Genomic DNA, 11,043 nt, shown 5'->3' on the forward strand with positions numbered 1-11,043 from the left:
TAGTTGACTCCTAGTGCTACAGATGATTAAAAGACAAGCACAGAGAGTGCACTAGCCAGATCTTGACTCTTTGGCTTACAGGTTGTGTCCTGGTCCCAGCTGCAAGACAGTCCACAGTGGCGGCCCTTCCATTAGGGCGGAGGAGAGCCGCCGCTCCTGCCACCACCCGCACATAAAATTATAGTAAACCAGGTTTTAAACCTGCTTTATTTTAATCGCCCTGGACCCGCCCCCAAGACTCGACAGAGTCCTGGGGGTGGGTCCAATGGATGACACTGTGGCGGGGGTGGGAGAGTGGAAGTGCACTCCCTTGTCCCTGCACTGTGCATGAGGTGTTTGGCCCGCCGTTTCAGGCCGGTCAAGCCCTCATGCACAGTGAGGCGTTCTCCAACCCCAGCTGCGTTGCTGGAGAAAACACGCCCTCATTTTATTTATTTATTTCATGCAATTTTAAATAGTGCAAACATTACCCAAAGGTGTCGGAGTGCTTTGCAATATAACAAAGTAAGTTACAGCAAATGTACATATTAACAAGTGACATATACAGACACGATTATAAAAAAATGATAGATGACATAATTAGGATGATATAATTAGGATGATACAAGTAAAGAACACACATTTACTAAATTGAGCTCATGGGAATGCAATACCGCCATGAGGGTCATGACCCGGGTTGAATTATATCTGGAAGTGAATTTGGAAGTGTAATTACATAGGTGGCACCATTTAAGAGACTCGCCGCCACTTTTCTTTTGAGCCCCTGCGGTGCCACTTGTTAGGTCTGAGATCATAGGAGGCATAGATACATAAGCAGTGACGCACCATGAGAGTGTCACTGTCAGTGTCAGAGTGTCAGAGAGAGCAGGGAGTAGTCTCCCTTTTGGGTCCCTCCTGGCTGGTGCTGAAGAATTCCCCCTGGGAGGTGAGGGTGCGACTTGCGGTAGTTGTGCACTTACTTATGGTAATTACTCGAGAGGTCTGACAACCACATTGGTAGTGGCACTTTCGAAAGTTCAGTTGCTGACAGAAACCAGTGTAAATATTCGCATCCCTAGGGGGAATGCCCAATGGTGCCAATAACTACTGTGCAGCGAGGGTCCTGGACCCTCCCCCGAAAAAGTACAGAGGCCCTTCTGGGATATTCAAATACTGTTCACTGAAATGTACAGGGGCCACAGAAACTACCAGCAGCGGCCGCTTACAGTACAAAGAGCCCGGCGGTAAGTGCGGGTTCATGTACCTTGTTTATTTTTAGGGTTCCTTAAAGCAGGAAGTGCAATTTCGTAAAGAAGGTAGACAGATACAACGAAGGGGAGAAGATTGAATGAGGGGACGTGCAACGTGAAAGCGAGGTGCGCATTGTAGATGTACACTAACCGCGTCCGCGCCTCGTCAGCTGGAGCTCAGAGAGGGAGTTCGGGACTCGGGAGCCTGGAAGACCCGAAGGGAGGGGGAGTTAGACGCTATATAAACCCGCCTAAAATAACACATCTGATAACTGGGCCACGCTTCGAACAACAAACCCCACATACGAGAGAGTCTTACCTGGAACTAGAGGAGGATCTTCTTCCGCGCACCTGAGCCGATCAAATGCCTGATTTCATTGCGCATATGAGGGTCTGGCTTGCTTTTAATGCCAGCGGTGTCCAAACCCCGCCCTCTTTCAAGAGGGGGGGGGGGCGGGAGGGGACACGGACGGGAAAGCACTCGGAAGCTCCGTGTTCCTGCAGCCTGCAACGGGAGAGGACACGGGGGGCGGGAGGGGACACGGGGGGGGGGCGGGAGGGGACACGGACGGGAAAGCACTCACGCAAGAAGGAAAGGGTGCCGGCTCAATGCCGGACCAGACACGGGGGCGTTCCCGGCGTCCCGTGACGTCGGCAAAAGCCAAAGAATGTCGGGAACGCCCCCGTGTCTGGTCCGGCATTGACGGACAGGCCCCTCGTCCAATGGCAAGGCTCCGTTTACGGAGCCAGCCAATCAAGGACGGGGCCGAACCAAGCCACACTACAGATCTCAACAGGATTTCGCCTGCGCCGAAGAGATGCGCAGAGCGCATCTCTTCGCAGGCAAAACCTAAGAAGACATCTGCAGTGTCACTCTAAAAAGGAGATACGTGTTTGCTCCTCCAAGGGCAACACATTTCACTAACAGAGAAAAGACAGCGTTTTTAACACTCATTCAAATGTGTCCACTAAATCTTGGGGGAAACACCTTCATGTGACAAACACATCACCTTTAATAGACATGGTTTTGGCACAGGATTCAGTCATGGCTATTAAAATAAAAAATAAAAATAAAAAAAGAAACAGCCAAAGGAGGGCGCTGGGAGCAAATACTCTCTGGTCCGATATGGTTTTTTGCACTCCGTTACCAACTTTCTTCTGCGTGTGGTAATTTCGCTGAACCAATTTGGCATTACCACATTATTTATTGTTGGGGTCTACATGTGCCCGTTTCAACTTTCCAAAATGTGTGAACATGCTAGATAATTTACATATGCCCCAAAGCAATAGCATACAGGAAATGTTGTATCAGTCGTAAAGAACGTAAAGAGCAGCTCCGGTTACAGTGGTAATCGGCCCTTTACTAAACATACATCTTTTGTCAGCTTTGTTCCTGGCAGCATCCTCTGCAGAGTACCGCAACTCACACAAAGGAAAGGACGGTTGTCCGGCTCTGTTTTTTTGGTGGACCCTGGGCAGCGAATGCACCGCTCTTTGAGCCATGCTGTATTGGAGTATGAAATTGAAGCCCCATCCACTCTTCGCCTATCTTTGTAATTGGCTTGTGTCATTGTCCTTCATAGATGCTGGCTTCTGATTCATTGATAGGCTTGTTAGTCTCTCCTTAGTACCGCCTAGTCTTTATTCGTAACCTCAAAGCAAACAGTGGGTACCTGTTCTAGAGTAAGCACAATAGTTGTGCACAGAGATAGAGCAAATGGGAGGCAAAAGACTAGGTCTACACCTCACAGACTAGAGGCAAGCACTAGACTTGTCTCTTGTTTCCCTCATACATCCCAAGGGATGTCATGCTTTATCATCGGGCATTGCTCCTTGTCGGACCAGCGCTGCAATGCCCCACGGGTCTCCCGAAGGGGTGCTTTAGCGGAGATCATTTGATAACGCCGTATGATGAGTGAGGGTATGAGATTGAGGGTTCGTAGGAGAGGGTGAATGAGTGAGTGAATGTTTAAACCTGGCTAGGGGTCACCACAGAAAGCTAGTTTAATGCGTGGGTTTCCCTGAAAGGTTAAAAAACCCATAGGTTGTGTGTTACTGCTAAGGCAATAATGTGCTTCAGTAACTATTCGGTCGACATGTTTCGAGCCCCAAAATGATCAAGCCGATCCCTGGCGCTTCCTCAGGACCAATGAAGTGAATAAAAAATATGAATGGGTGAAGAACCCCACTAAAGAAACACAGGCGGTCCCCCTTGTAAATGACTACAAGGTGGCCTAAGCTCAATAAGTGACTGCTCTTGTTGCGACCTAATAGTAAGTTGTGGGGCGCTCAATAGGCTAGCGCGTGTTCGCCCGCAACGTAGCGGGGGTTGTCGTCGGGTGCACTGCCTTCCAGCACCTACCCCTAGTCTTTTCCCTCTCATATTCTCTCTCTCTGTGGACAACTATTGTGCCCACTTTGGAACAGTTACCCACTGTTTGGTTTGATATTAGCATATGGAGCACAGGTACTGATGGGTTCGTACTCTTTCTGTTAAAAGGGCTTTAATGGAGGTGTACACCAGGTCCATGTCAGGTCCCAGTCTGACAAAAGGCATTTACTTTGGCTTTATGGTTGATTTAGATTTCATGGGAAAGCTATATCATATTCTGATTTGCCCTGTTGTTATTTTTCAGGTTTCCAAATAACCTCCAGAAAAGAGCCTCTTCACAAACACTGTGAGTGAGGGTTTTCTTTGCAGAGGAACTGTTAGTTCTTGGGGAGCCCACATCCATTTTGTTGAGGTACATGCAACTCCTAGGGCCAGATGTATCAAGGCTTTTGCGATTCGCAAAGGCCGAAATTCGCAGAATTTCGGCCTTTGCGACTCGCAAACAGCCTTTTTGCATTTTTTCATATGTATGAAAAAATCGCAATTTAAGGAATCGCAATAATTTGCGATTCCTTATTTTGCCATAGCATTTAAGGAATTGCAAATTTTGCGATTCCTCAAATGATATGTATGAAACATTTTGAAAATGCGATTTTGTGTTAAGAAATCGCAAATTACCACCAACTTGTAGTTGGTGGTAATTTGCGATTTCTTTTAAAAATGCCCTATTTGGCATTTGTGAGGGTGGCATGTGACACACATACATGCCCTTAGGGCATGTATGTGTGCCACATGCACACACATGTACATTTCAGGGGTGCAGCAGGGTGTCTTTGAGACACCCCTGCACCCTTGAAATAATTCTCAAATTCCGATTAGCAAATTGCGAATTCGCAATTTGAGAATTATTGCACTATCATTCCTATGGGCCACCTGGCCCATAGGAATGCATTGGAAATTATTCTTTATTTGCGAATTCGCAAAATGCGAATTCGCAAATAAAGAATAATAAGGAATCGCAAAAAAATAGCGATTTTGTACATACATTCCATTTCGCGAATTCTAAATAGCGATTCGCAAAAAATCGCTATTTAGGATTCGCAAAACGGAATCTTGATACAGCTGCCCCCTAATTTCTTCGGGAATAAGTTACCATAACCAAAACATCCCTTAAAAGCCGAATACTGTTTCAAAGAAAACAAAACCGGTCGGGAAGCTCAATTATTTTTATCCACCGGGCCCATCACATACACTAGTACTATTTTCGGTGATATCACTTTTATCTAATCTTCATTTCTACTCAAACCCACAGAGGCATTGGTCCGCCGATAGACCTTGCTCATCACAGTGAGGGGTGAAGAACTAGGGAGACTCCAGTTGGCTACCCAATGAGGACCAAATAATTGGTAACCAACTCACAGATTGGAAATCAAATTCAAATATATTACTCCCAAAATCATGCTGTAAGAACGGCAAAAGGAACCCCAAACCTCCTAAAAAAGTTCAGTCGAGCCAGAATTATACAAACTAATAGTTCTGCTGGGGCAGTGCAGAATAATACCAACATAATTTGGTGTTCAGAGGATAATCTATGACTGTCTCCATTATGCATTAGTATCTGAGCTACTGGATGCATGGTCTCTGTGGAAAGAACATTTCAATGTTTTAATTTAAAGAAGATTCAGACAATGAGGATTGAATTCAGTCATGGCATTAACGGATAAGAATTCAAAGCAATAATCAGCATTTTAGGCAATAGGTCATGAGTCTCGATGTGCAACAAAAAATGGAGTATGACAACCACATCTTAGCAGGTAAATCAAAAGGCAATTTACAAAAAAATATGGAACGTAGTATTTATCCATAGACTCCGTAAAGTTCACTAAGCAAGGAGAATTCCTCCCACCAATAAAGCAGAAGGACAGTTCAGGAAAGTTCTCTTAGGACAAGCATAAAGTTTGGTCAGAGTTAGGAGGAGGGAAAGGAGGCGAGGACTGTAGAGCCAGTAGTGTCAGCGAGCCTCATTGACATGAGTTCCAAAGGTAGCAATGGAGATGAAAGTCAGCATCAACAGACTCAGCATGAGGGAAATTAGGACTGCCAAGAAGCCAGAAGGGGTGTCTCAGTCTGAGAGTCTGAAACCATGACTCTGGGAGCCAGCATTTGCAAGTGTCGAATACCGTAAGAAAGAGTCCCAAGCGTTTATGAGATAATTCGCCCATCTCCTAAGGGTCTGTTAAATAAATATATATAAACTGCCAGCAATTCTGTGTTACATTTCTCTAGTTTCCATCCTCGACACTTAATTCAAAGCACTCCCTACATCTTAAAAGAATCTGCAGCAACCCAGAAGACCTAATGAAAGCCCAACAAGAAAGCAATATGAGATTTTTACCTAGAGAGTACTCCATGAAAACTATCCAAGATGCCATTAACAAAACACAAAACTTGGTCAGGGATCAACTGCTAATCCCTAAAAGAAACAGAACAGTGACACAAAAAACAAATCAAAACCCCAATGAGTTGAGATTTATTATCACATACAGTGCTCAAGAAAGATCCATTAAAAAAAATCATACAAAGAAACTGGGCAATTGTCAAAAATGACCCCATAATAGGTCTCGAGCTATCACCTAAACCTAACATTACTTATAAAAGAGCTCCCTCAATGTACAACAGCCTAGTTTCAAGTAGCCCAGAGTCCTCCAATACTACCAACTGGTTGACTGTACACAATGGATTCACCAAATGCAAGACATGCAAGGCAAAAGGCATGCCAATATTGGCACACATAAAAAAACTTATGTCACTGCGTTTTGCGACAAGGAGGTGAAAATTAACAAATCACTCCATTGAAAAACAGAAAATGCAATCTATGTGTGGAATGTGCATGCCAACTCAGGTATGTGGATAGTACTAAGCTACCGAGGAGCAAAAGGATTTTGCAGCACATTAGGGCTATCAACAACTGCGAGCCCACTTACCCTGTCACCAGACATTTTCGCGAAGTCCATAACAACAATCTGAAAGACTTCTCGTATATGTTATAGATGCCATATGTAAAACCAAAAGAGACGGCGACAGGGATTACCAACTCAGAAAACAAGAGACACGCTACATTTTAAATATGGATAGTAAGTCCCCTGGAGGGTTAAACAACACAGAGGACTTATATTCTTGTTTATGAATAGGTCCTGCCCATCCTTAACTCAAATACGTCCTTTCCCAGTCTATATAGATTTTTACTTTTAAAGACCTATATATATATTTTTATAAACATCTGATTAAATCTCATATTTATTCTATTTATTTCAGCTTCTAAACTGAAATGCACTTTATAAATAGAACTAAGATATGCAGGAACTTTATTATTGTTAAATTTGGAGGCTGCCAAATCACCAGAACCAGTAAACATTATGTTTTTTTAAGCTACACACAGATGCACTTTTAGTTCAGCACAGGAGTTTTAGAATCACTGTTACTTAAAAGTGAAAGGTGAGTAGGTAATTTGTACATTTATATCAGGTAGCACACAGCACTTTTAATACACAATTCACATAGAATGGAGGACTATCATGGGTAGTTACAGTCAATTGTATATATGAAACACATTTATGCCACAATATCATACATTTAACACCGGGGATTCATACCAATATTATTGCATAGGAATATAATATAACTAGCAGCCCGCCCCAGCGTTGCCTGGCGCAGAAGGGGGCTGGGGGCAGCATTTCCGGATTGTGGCATCGTTGCCCGGGGCAGAAGGGGGCTGGGGGCAACATTTCAGGCTTGGGTGCACTCCCGCCCCGGCCTCCGCCCGCCCCGACATTGCCCAGACCGCCTCCCACCTTTTGGCCACCTCCTGCTTCCTGCCTCCCGCCACGCCTTTGCCTTTGCCTTACCTGAGCTGCCGCTCTTCCCCGCGCTCCGGACTTCACCGCCACTCCTCGCTACGCGTCACCGCTCCTCCCCGCCTGTCGTTATCACGCACGTTGCAGACATCGCTAGGTCGCGGCCAGTGCTTCGCGGCCGGCGCTACATTTAGGGGACTACTTTGTTTTTAAAGTTTAATTTTTTAATTAACGTTTTTTTTTATTTTATGTCCATCTACACACCCTGAGGATTACAACAATGTATTGGGTGTGTGGATTCGTGCTGTGGTTCCCGAGTTTACCTTGCCAAAAGGTTTCTGTTCTCTCTTTATAATAGTAGTATAGATATGATGTCTTTTAAAATGCCTTTTAGAACTTTTTAATACTTGATATGTATTTATATTATTTTATATTTTTCAAAAAAGTATTATTATCCGTTTTTTTAATGTTTCTACAGGCTATTTATCCTATTATTATCAAATGTGCAAATTTCCTTTTACTGTGAAATGCAGAGATGAATTGTATATGAATTGTATAACAAAACGCGATGATTTGACTCATTCAATGAATGTTATGAATGTCTTCTCTATGTCTAAGACACATCACCAATCACATATGAGCATGTAGCCCTTTAAATGGTCTGTCGACACCTAACACCGTTGTCATGTGATCAAGGTCCATTCCGGACTGAAACGTGTAATGGCTGACATTAAACCAGCACTTTAAGCACATAATCGTTGGTCCGCGTCTGTTTTGCTTGAGAGACCTGTGGGAAGCGAGGAGCAGCTCTTCGATATATGTGTGTGTTGTGTATATATATATATATATATGTATTTATATATTACCTACTGGCGATAGCCAGTAGGTATATATAGTTAGGACCTAGTTACCATAGGAAATGCTGAACATTCTATTGGGAATAACTTTGGCGCCGATTGAGGAATGTACCTGTAATTTTCCTTAAATTTGCCTCGCTGCGCTCCGCTCCTTCCCTGAAAGTTTCGGGGGGATTCGTCAAGCGGGGGCCGAGAAAAAAGGGGGGCCCCAAAACGTGTTTTCCCCATGTTAATTTCCATAAGGACATTCTGACAAGGCTACAGCTCGAACGGCTGAACGGAATTACACCAGATTTGGCAAAATGGTAGGGACTGGTATGGAGCAGTGCCTTTTGTATGTTTGGTGTAAATCCCTCCAGTAGTTTATGAGAAAATTGAATGTGAAATTGAGTCCAATGCAATTTTCTATTGGACCATTAGACACAGCTATAGCCCGAACGGCTGAATGGAATTACTGCAAACTTGGCAAAATGGTAAAGCCTGGTATGCAGAAGGGCCTTTTGCATAATTGGTGAAAATCCCTTCAGTAATTGTTGAGAAAATTGACTTTTTTCAAATTATATATCTATAGGCAGGACACAGTGCGCGCCCGTGCGCGCACCGTCCTTGCACTGTCCTTGCACGTGCACGGACCTTAGCGTGCACGAGCTGCATGCTGATTGGCTGCCAATGTCTGTCAACACTCCAAAACAGAAATTGTTGGCAGCCATCTTGTGCCTCGGTAGACAGAGGCACAGGAAAGCAGAAAAACAAACGTGTAGAACTAAAAAAGGGGGCAGGGTAGAAGTACCCTGACCCCGTAGGCCTGCTCAGGGGGTCCCACAAGGACCCCCAAGGCCCCAAAAATATATATATCTTTTTGAAAAACCGCGATTTAAAAAAAATAAATGTTTTTTCAAAAAAAAGAAATTGGGGGGGTCCTGGGGGATCCTTGTGGGACCCCCTGAGCAGGCCTAGGGGGTCAGGGTGCTTCTACCCTGCCCCCTTTGCGTGTTATGCATCTTTGTTTCACTGCTTTCTTGTGCCTTGGTTCTACCGAGTCACAAGATGGCTGCCAGCACTTCCTGGTTTGGAGTGTTGATAGACAGTGGCAGCCAATCAGCATGCCTTTCACAGGAAAGCAGCATGCTCATTGGCTATCAACACTTCTAACCAGGAAGTGTTGGCATTCATCTTATGCTAGGTAGACCGGGGCACAAAAGAAGCAGAAAAACAAATGTGTAGAACGCAAAAAGGGGGCAGGGTAGAAACACCCTGACCCCCTAGGGCTGCTCAGGTGGTCCCAGAAGGATATTTACATATTTAAACGTTATCCGCTAATAGAATTAGTATTTAGAAAACCTTTGAAATGTATTGAAAAAAACTATAGGTTTCACGCCTGACATAGTTAGGAATTAGCATTTAAAAAGTGGTCCCAGAAGGACATTAACATATTTAAACGTTATCCGCTAATAGAATTAGCATTTAAAAAACCTTGCAAATTCACTTAAAAAACATAGGTTTCAGGTCATATATAGTTAGGAATTAGCATTTAAAAAACCTTGCAAATTCACTTAAAAATAACAAAGGTTTCAGGTCATATGTAGTTAGGAGTTAGCATTTAAAAATCTTTGAAATTCACTGAAAAAACCATAGGTTTCAGGCCTTATATAGTTAGGAATTAGCATTTAAAAAACCATTTAAATTGCTCCTATATAGTTAGTTGTACTAACTATATTTCGCGCACCTGCAATCCACTGCTGATGATGTCACATATTACATCATTCATGACATGGTCAGTGACATCACTGATGACATCTCAAATGACATCAATGATGATATCACTGATGACATCATCCAGTGAATGTGATTTGCTTCGTTATTTAAATATGCATTATATATATAGCAATTTGCATTGAAGTATGAGTGGATATATAAAAATAAATATTTGGATGGAGGACTTTAACAATTTATAGTGTCTCACTAAATATAGTGGATAGTGGCTAACTGTGTGAATATCTGTATCACTTTGTCAGTTGTTGTGTAACCCCAATAATTGAATACATGTGTAATCAGCGAAATCCCATACGGGGGAATTGAAGTATTATGTGTATTGTCATATCAGTTTATCGTAACCCTAATAATTTAATCTATGTGTGGTATGGAATCAGGCCATCCAAGCATGGGTTCCTAATGTAGGAATCAAGTTCACGCGTTGAATTGATGAATTTGTAAACATTGTAAATACTGAAGCCCGTGACAGGTACGGGGTAATTGCCCAAGTGAGGAATTTATACCAACTAAGTGACTGTTAAAATAAGAGTGTGCATATGATGACTGAATAGGCTGCCTTATGAATTAATTACAGTCTACACATGTTTTAAGATGGCGCCTGTATTAGAGCCAATATGACCGTCCTTCCTTAGCGTGCAATGAACTGATCATACAATAAAGTTTGCCATAGTAACTGCGTCCGTCGACACTGACAAAGGTTGACGCCGAAATGTGTGTGTTCAAGAAAACTATCTCAATAAATCCAATATTGTGGATTTACCCAACACGAGTGCTGATTCTTTTACTTTTTGGAGTGAAGAGAGGAATAGGGGAGCGGCGCTGCTGCCGCTGGACAGAAGGCACCCATTCGAAGGTGCGGCACCCATTGGCAGGAGCACTGATATATAAATATATATATATACTAGCAACCCGCCCCAGCGTTGCCTGGGGGCAATGAGGCTTCAGGGCCAACCGCCCGCCCAGGCCCCCGCCCGCCCCGACATTGTCCGTGCATGCCC

This window comes from Lissotriton vulgaris, chromosome 4_1 (assembly GCF_964263255.1).
Source record: "Lissotriton vulgaris chromosome 4_1, aLisVul1.2, whole genome shotgun sequence".
Classification (NCBI taxonomy): Eukaryota; Metazoa; Chordata; class Amphibia; order Caudata; family Salamandridae; genus Lissotriton; species Lissotriton vulgaris.